We start from the raw sequence: 10,000 nt of genomic DNA on the forward strand, positions 1-10,000 counted from the left end.
AGACAGGGTTTAATACAAGACAGACAGACAGAAAGGCAGACAGACAGGCAGGGTTTAATACAAGACAGACAGGCAGACAGACAGACAGGGTTTAATACAAGACAGACAGACAGACAGACAGACAGGCAGGCAGAAAGACAGACAGACAGACAGGCAGGGTTAAATACAAGACAGACAGACAGACAGACAGACAGACAGACAGACAGGAAGGGTTTAATACAAGACAGACAGACAGGGTTTAATACAAGACAGACAGACAGGCAGACAGACAGGCAGGGTTTAATACAAGACAGACAGACAGGGTTAAATACAAGACAGACAGACAGACAGACAGGCAGACAGGCAGACAGGCAGACAGACAGACAGACAGACAGACAGACAGACAGAGGGAGGGAGAGTTAGACAGACAAAGGGAGGGAGAGACAGACAGGCAGGGAGGGAGTCAGACAGACAGAGGGAGGGAGGGAGGGAGAGACAGACAGACAGACAAACAGACAGACAGACAGACAGACAGACAGACAGACAGACAGACAGACAGACGGACGGAGGGAGGGAGGGACGGACAGACAGACAGACAGACAGACAGACACACAGTGTGTGTGTGTTTGTGTGTTTGTGTTTCTCTCTGTCTGTGTGTGTGTGTGTTTCTCTCTGTCTGTGTGTGTGTGTGTGTGTGTGTGTGTGTGTATGTTTGTGTCTGTCTCTTTGTGTATTACTGTGTGTATTACTGTGTGTGTGTGTTTGTATCTGTCTCTGTGTGTGTGTGTGTGTGTGTGTGTGTGTGTGTGTCTGTGTTTTGTGTTTCTCTCTGTCTGTGTGTCTGTGTGTGTGTGTGTGTGTGTGTGTATGTTTGTGTCTGTCTCTGTGTGTATTACTGTGTGTGTGTATGTTTGTATCTGTCTCTGTGTGTATTACTGTGTGTGTGTTTCTGTGTGTGTGTGTGTGTGTGTGTGTCTGTGTTTTGTGTTTCTCTCTGTCTGTGTGTCTGTGTGTGTGTGTGTGTGTGTGTATGTTTGTGTCTGTCTCTGTGTGTATTACTGTGTGTGTGTATGTTTGTATCTGTCTCTGTGTGTATTACTGTGTGTGTGTTTCTGTGTGTGTGTGTATTACTGTCTCAGTGCACGCACCACCGCATCACTCACAGGTTTAGATGCCGTTGCTGCCGTCGCGGGGGCGGAGCTCTTCCGCTGCAGATAAAACAGACAGGGTTTAAAACAAGACAGACAGACAGGGTTTAATACAAGACAGACAGACAGGGTTTAATACAAGACAGACAGACAGGGTTTAATACAAGACTGACAGGCAGGGTTTAATACAAGACAGACAGACAGGCAGGGTTTAATACAAGACTGACAGGCAGGGTTTAATACAAGACAGACAGACAGGGTTTAATACAAGACAGACAGACAGGGTTTAATACAAGACAGACAGACAGGGTTTAATACAAGACAGACAGACAGGGTTTAATACAAGACAGACGGACAGGGTTTAATACAAGACATACAGACAGGCAGGGTTTAATACAAGACAGACAGGCAGGGTTTAATACAAGACAGACAGACAGGGTTTAATACAAGACAGACAGGCAGGGTTTAATACAAGACAGACAGGCAGGCTTTAATACAAGACAGACAGACAGGGTTTAATAAAAGACAGACAGAGGGTTTAATACAAGACAGACAGACAGGGTTTAATACAAGACAGACAGGCAGGGTTTAATACAAGACAGACAGACAGACAGACAGACAGACAGACAGGGTTTAATACAAGACAGACAGACAGGGTTTAATACAAGACAGACAGACAGACAGACAGACAGGGTTTAATACAAGACAGACAGGCAGGGTTTAATACAAGACAGACAGGCAGGGTTTAATACAAGACAGACAGACAGGGTTTAATACAAGACAGACAGACAGGGTTTAATACAAGACAGACAGACAGGGTTTAATACAAGACATACAGACAGGGTTTAATACAAGACAGTCAGGCAGGGTTTAATACAAGACAGACAAGCAGGGTTTAATACAAGACAGACAGACAGGCAGGGTTTAATACAAGACAGACAGACAGGCAGGGTTTAATACAAGACTGACAGGCAGGGTTTAATACAAGACAGACAGGCAGGGTTTAATACAAGACAGACAGACAGGCAGGGTTTAATACAAGACAGACAGACAGGGTTTAATACAAGACAGACAGACAGGCAGGGTTTAATACAAGACTGACAGACAGGGTTTCATACAAGACAGACAGACAGGGTTTAATACAAGACAGACAGACAGGCAGACAGACAGACAGGGTTTAATACAAGACAGACAGACAGCCAGACAGACAGACAGGCTTTAATACAAGACAGACAGACAGACAGACAGGCAGACAGACAGGCAGGGTTTAATACAAGACAGACAGACAGACAGGCAGACAGACAGACAGGGTTTAATACAAGACAGACAGACAGACAGACAGACAGACAGACAGACAGACAGACAGACAGACAGGCAGGGTTTAATACAAGACAGACAGGCAGACAGGGTTTAATACAAGACAGACAGGCAGGCAGGCAGACAGACAGGCAGGCAGACAGGCAGGCAGACAGACATACAGGCAGGCAGACAGGCAGGGTTTAATACAAGACAGACAGGCAGACAGGGTTTAATACAAGACAGACAGGCAGGGTTTAATACAAGACAGACAGGCAGGCAGGCAGACAGGCAGACAGGGAGGCAGACAAGGAGACAGGCAGGCAGACAAGCAGACAGGGAGGCAGGCAGACAGGCATTCAGGGAGGCAGACAGACAGACAAACATACAGGAATTAATACAAGACAGACAGACAGGCAGGCAGAAAGACAGACAGGGAGACAGGCAGGGAGGCTGACAGGGAGACAGGCAGGCACACAGACAGACAGGGTTTAATACAAGACAGACAGACAGGCAGGCAGACAGACAGGCAGGCAGACAGGGTTTAATACAAGACAGGCAGACAGGCAGACAGACAGACAGGGTTTAATACAAGACAGACAGACAGGCAGGCAGACAGACAGGCAGGCAGACAGGGTTTAATACAAGACAGACAGACAGGCAGACAGACAGACAGGGTTTAATACAAGACAGACAGACAGACAGACAGACAGACAGGCAGGCAGAAAGACAGACAGACAGACAGGCAGGGTTAAATACAAGACAGACAGACAGACAGACAGACAGACAGACAGACAGACAGACAGACAGACAGACAGGAAGGAAGGGTTTAATACAAGACAGACAGACAGGGTTTAATACAAGACAGACAGACAGGCAGACAGACAGGCAGGGTTTAATACAAGACAGACAGACAGGGTTAAATACAAGACAGACAGACAGACAGACAGGCAGACAGGCAGACAGACAGACAGACAGACAGAGGGAGGGAGAGTTAGACAGACAGAGGGAGGGAGAGACAGACAGGCAGGGAGGGAGTCAGACAGACAGAGGGAGGGAGGGAGAGACAGACAGACAGACAAACAGACAGACAGACAGACAGACAGACAGACAGACAGACAGACAGACAGACAGACAGACAGACGGACGGAGGGACGGACAGACAGACAGACAGACAGACAGACAGACAGTGTGTGTGTGTTTGTGTGTTTGTGTTTCTCTCTGTCTGTGTGTGTGTGTGTTTCTCTCTGTCTGTGTGTGTGTGTGTGTGTGTGTGTGTGTGTATGTTTGTGTCTGTCTCTTTGTGTATTACTGTGTGTATTACTGTGTGTGTGTGTTTGTATCTGTCTCTGTGTGTGTGTGTGTGTGTTTGTGTGTGTGTGTGTGTGTCTGTGTTTTGTGTTTCTCTCTGTCTGTGTGTCTGTGTGTGTGTGTGTGTGTGTGTATGTTTGTGTCTGTCTCTGTGTGTATTACTGTGTGTGTGTATGTTTGTATCTGTCTCTGTGTGTATTACTGTGTGTGTGTTTCTGTGTGTGTGTGTATTGCTGTCTCAGTGCACGCACCACCGCATCACTCACAGGTTTAGATGCCGTTGCTGCCGTCGCGGGGGCGGAGCTCTTCCGCTGCAGATAAAACAGACAGGGTTTAATACAAGACAGACAGACAGGGTTTAATACAAGACAGACAGACAGACAGGGTTTAATACAAGACAGACAGACAGGGTTTAATACAAGACTGACAGGCAGGGTTTAATACAAGACAGACAGACAGGCAGGGTTTAATACAAGACTGACAGGCAGGGTTTAATACAAGACAGACAGACAGGGTTTAATACAAGACAGACAGACAGGGTTTAATACAAGACAGACAGACAGGGTTTAATACAAGACAGACAGACAGGGTTTAATACAAGACAGACAGACAGGGTTTAATACAAGACATACAGACAGGCAGGGTTTAATACAAGACAGACAGGCAGGGTTTAATACAAGACAGACAGACAGGGTTTAATACAAGACAGACAGACAGGGTTTAATACAAGACAGACAGGCAGGCTTTAATACAAGACAGACAGACAGGGTTTAATAAAAGACAGACAGAGGGTTTAATACAAGACAGACAGACAGGGTTTAATACAAGACAGACAGGCAGGGTTTAATACAAGACAGACAGACAGACAGACAGACAGACAGGGTTTAATACAAGACAGACAGACAGGGTTTAATACAAGACAGACAGACAGACAGACAGACAGACAGACAGACAGACAGACAGGGTTTAATACAAGACAGACAGGCAGGGTTTAATACAAGACAGACAGGCAGGGTTTAATACAAGACAGACAGACAGGGTTTAATACAAGACAGACAGACAGGGTTTAATACAAGACAGACAGACAGGGTTTAATACAAGACATACAGACAGGGTTTAATACAAGACAGACAGGCAGGGTTTAATACAAGACAGACAAGCAGGGTTTAATACAAGACAGACAGACAGGCAGGGTTTAATACAAGACAGACAGACAGGCAGGGTTTAATACAAGACTGACAGGCAGGGTTTAATACAAGACTGACAGGCAGGGTTTAATACAAGACAGACAGACAGGCAGGGTTTAATAAAAGACTGACAGGCAGGGTTTAATACAAGACAGACAGACAGGCAGGGTTTAATACAAGACAGACAGACAGGGTTTAATACAAGACTGACAGGCAGGGTTTAATACAAGACAGACAGACAGGGTTTAATACAAGACAGACAGACAGGGTTTAATACAAGACAGACAGACAGGGTTTAATACAAGACAGACAGACAGGGTTTAATACAAGACAGACAGACAGGGTTTAATACAAGACATACAGACAGGCAGGGTTTAATACAAGACAGACAGGCAGGGTTTAATACAAGACAGACAGACAGGGTTTAATACAAGACAGACAGACAGGGTTTAATACAAGACAGACAGGCAGGCTTTAATACAAGACAGACGGACAGGGTTTAATAAAAGACAGACAGAGGGTTTAATACAAGACAGACAGACAGGGTTTAATACAAGACAGACAGGCAGGGTTTAATACAAGACAGACAGACAGACAGACAGACAGACAGGGTTTAATACAAGACAGACAGACAGGGTTTAATACAAGACAGACAGACAGACAGACAGACAGACAGGGTTTAATACAAGACAGACAGGCAGGGTTTAATACAAGACAGACAGGCAGGGTTTAATACAAGACAGACAGACAGGGTTTAATACAAGACAGACAGACAGGGTTTAATACAAGACAGACAGACAGGGTTTAATACAAGACATACAGACAGGGTTTAATACAAGACAGACAGGCAGGGTTTAATACAAGACAGACAAGCAGGGTTTAATACAAGACAGACAGACAGGCAGGGTTTAATACAAGACAGACGGACAGACAGACAGACAGGGTTTAATACAAGACAGACAGACAGGGTTTAATACAAGACAGACAGACAGGGTTTAATACAAGACAGACAGGCAGGGTTTAATACAAGACAGACAGACAGGCAGGGTTTAATACAAGACAGACAGACAGACAGGGTTTAATACAAGTCAGACAGACAGGCAGGGTTTAATACAAGACAGACAGGCAGGGTTTAATACAAGACAGACAGACAGGGTTTAATACAAGACAGACAGACAGACAGACGGACGGAGGGAGGGAGGGACAGAGAGACAGACAGACAGACAGACAGACAGACAGACAGACAGTGTGTGTGTGTTTGTGTGTGTGTGTTTCTCTCTGTCTGTGTGTGTGTGTGTTTCTCTCTGTCTGTGTGTGTGTGTGTGTGTGTATGTTTGTGTCTGTCTCTTTGTGTATTACTGTGTGTATTACTGTGTGTGTGTGTGTTTGTATCTGTCTGTGTGTGTGTGTGTGTGTGTGTGTGTGTGTGTGTGTGTGTGTGTATGTTTGTGTCTGTCTCTGTGTGTATTACTGTGTATGTGTATGTTTGTATCTGTCTCTGTGTGTATTACTGTGTGTGTGTTTCTGTGTGTGTGTGTATTACTGTCTCAGTGCACGCACCACCGCATCACTCACAGGGTTAGATGCCGTTGCTGCCGTCGCGGGGGCGGAGCTCTTCCGCTGCAGATAAAACAGACAGGGTTTAAAACAAAACAGACAGACAGGGTTTAATACAAGACAGACAGACAGGGTTTAATACAAGACAGACAGGCAGGGTTTAATACAAGACGGACAGACAGGGTTTAATACAAGACTGACAGGCAGGGTTTAATACAAGACAGACAGGCAGGGTTTAATACAAGACAGACAGACAGGCAGGGTTTAATACAAGACAGACAGACAGGGTTTAATACAAGACAGACAGGCAGGGTTTAATACAAGACAGACAGGCAGGGTTTAATACAAGACAGACAGACAGGGTTTAATACAAGACAGACAGGCAGGGTTTAATACAAGACAGACAGGCAGGGTTTAATACAAGACAGACAGACAGGGTTTAATACAAGACAGACAGGCAGGGTTTAATACAAGACAGACAGGCAGGGTTTAATACAAGACAGACAGACAGGGTTTAATACAAGACAGACAGGCAGGGTTTAATACAAGACAGACAGACAGACAGACAGGGTTTAATACAAGACAGACAGACAGGCAGGGTTTAATACAAGACTGACAGGCAGGGTTTAATACAAGACAGACAGACAGGGTTTAATACAAGACAGACAGACAGGGTTTAATACAAGACAGACAGACAGGGTTTAATACAAGACATACAGACAGGCAGGGTTTAATACAAGACAGACAGGCAGGGTTTAATACAAGACAGACAGACAGGGTTTAATACAAGACAGACAGACAGGGTTTAATACAAGACAGACAGACAGGGTTTAATACAAGACAGACAGGCAGGCTTTAATACAAGACAGACAGACAGGGTTTAATACAAGACAGACAGGCAGGGTTTAATACAAGACAGACAGACAGGCAGGGTTTAATACAAGACAGACGGACAGACAGACAGACAGGGTTTAATACAAGACAGACAGACAGGGTTTAATACAAGACAGACAGACAGGGTTAAATACAAGACAGACAGGCAGGGTTTAATACAAGACGGACAGACAGGCAGGGTTTAATACAAGACAGACAGACAGACAGGGTTTAATACAAGTCAGACAGACAGGCAGGGTTTAATACAAGACAGACAGGCAGGGTTTAATACAAGACAGACAGACAGGGTTTAATACAAGACAGACAGACAGACAGACGGACGGAGGGAGGGAGGGACAGACAGACAGACAGACAGACAGACAGACAGACAGACAGACAGACAGACAGACAGACAGACAGACAGACAGACAGACAGTGTGTGTGTGTTTGTGTGTGTGTGTTTCTCTCTGTCTGTGTGTGTGTGTGTTTCTCTCTGTCTGTGTGTGTGTGTGTGTGTGTGTGTGTGTGTGTATGTTTGTGTCTGTCTCTTTGTGTATTACTGTGTGTATTACTGTGTGTGTGTGTGTTTGTATCTGTCTCTGTGTGTGTGTGTGTGTGTGTGTGTGTGTATGTTTGTGTCTGTCTCTGTGTGTATTACTGTGTATGTGTATGTTTGTATCTGTCTCTGTGTGTATTACTGTGTGTGTGTTTCTGTGTGTGTGTGTATTACTGTCTCAGTGCACGCACCACCGCATCACTCACAGGGTTAGATGCCGTTGCTGCCGTCGCGGGGGCGGAGCTCTTCCGCTGCAGATAAAACAGACAGGGTTTAAAACAAGACAGACAGACAGGGTTTAATACAAGACAGACAGACAGGGTTTAATACAAGACAGACAGGCAGGGTTTAATACAAGACAGACAGACAGGGTTTAAAACAAAACAGACAGACAGGGTTTAATACAAGACAGACAGACAGGGTTTAATACAAGACAGACAGGCAGGGTTTAATACAAGACAGACAGACAGGGTTTAATACAAGACTGACAGACAGGGTTTAATACAAGACAGACAGGCAGGGTTTAATACAAGACAGACAGGCAGGGTTTAATACAAGACAGACAGGCAGGGTTTAATACAAGACAGACAGGCAGGGTTTAATACAAGACAGACAGGCAGGGTTTAATACAAGACAGACAGACAGGGTTTAATACAAGACAGACAGGCAGGGTTTAATACAAGACAGACAGACAGACAGACAGGGTTTAATACAAGACAGACAGACAGGCAGGGTTTAATACAAGACTGACAGGCAGGGTTTAATACAAGACAGACAGACAGACAGACAGGGTTTAATACAAGACAGACAGACAGGGTTTAATACAAGACAGACAGACAGGGTTTAATACAAGACAGACAGACAGGGTTTAATACAAGACATACAGACAGGCAGGGTTTAATACAAGACAGACAGGCAGGGTTTAATACAAGACAGACAGACAGGGTTTAATACAAGACAGACAGACAGGGTTTAATAAAAGACAGACAGAGGGTTTAATACAAGACAGACAGACAGGGTTTAATACAAGACAGACAGGCAGGGTTTAATACAAGACAGACAGACAGACAGACAGACAGACAGGGTTTAATACAAGACAGACAGGCAGGGTTTAATACAAGACAGACAGACAGACAGACAGACAGACAGACAGACAGACAGACAGACAGGGTTTAATACAAGACAGACAGACAGGGTTTAATACAAGACAGACAGACAGACAGACAGACAGACAGGGTTTAATACAAGACAGACAGGCAGGGTTTAATACAAGACAGACAGGCAGGGTTTAATACAAGACAGACAGACAGGGTTTAATACAAGACAGACAGACAGGGTTTAATACAAGACAGACAGACAGGGTTTAATACAAGACATACAGACAGGGTTTAATACAAGACAGACAGGCAGGGTTTAATACAAGACAGACAAGCAGGGTTTAATACAAGACAGACAGACAGGCAGGGTTTAATACAAGACAGACGGACAGACAGACAGACAGGGTTTAATACAAGACAGACAGACAGGGTTTAATACAAGACAGACAGGCAGGGTTTAATACAAGACAGACAGACAGGCAGGGTTTAATACAAGACAGACAGACAGACAGGGTTTAATACAAGACAGACAGGCAGGGTTTAATACAAGACAGACAGACAGGGTTTAATACAAGACAGACAGACAGACAGACGTACGGAGGGAGGGAGGGACAGACAGACAGACAGACAGACAGACAGACAGACAGACAGACAGACAGACAGACAGACAGACAGACAGTGTGTGTGTCTTTGTGTGTGTGTGTTTCTCTCTGTCTGTGTGTGTGTGTGTTTCTCTCTGTCTGTGTGTGTGTGTGTGTGTGTGTGTATGTTTGTGTCTGTCTCTTTGTGTATTACTGTGTGTATTACTGTGTGTGTGTGTGTTTGTATCTGTCTCTGTGTGTGTGTGTGTGTGTGTGTGTGTGTGTGTATGTTTGTGTCTGTCTCTGTGTGTATTACTGTGTATGTGTATGTTTGTATCTGTCTCTGTGTGTATTACTGTGTGTGTGTTTCTGTGTGTGTGTGTATTACTGTCTCAGTGCACGCACCACCGCATCA

This window comes from Ammodytes marinus (assembly GCF_949987685.1).
Source record: "Ammodytes marinus genome assembly, contig: scaffold_83, whole genome shotgun sequence".
Classification (NCBI taxonomy): domain Eukaryota; kingdom Metazoa; phylum Chordata; class Actinopteri; order Uranoscopiformes; family Ammodytidae; genus Ammodytes; species Ammodytes marinus.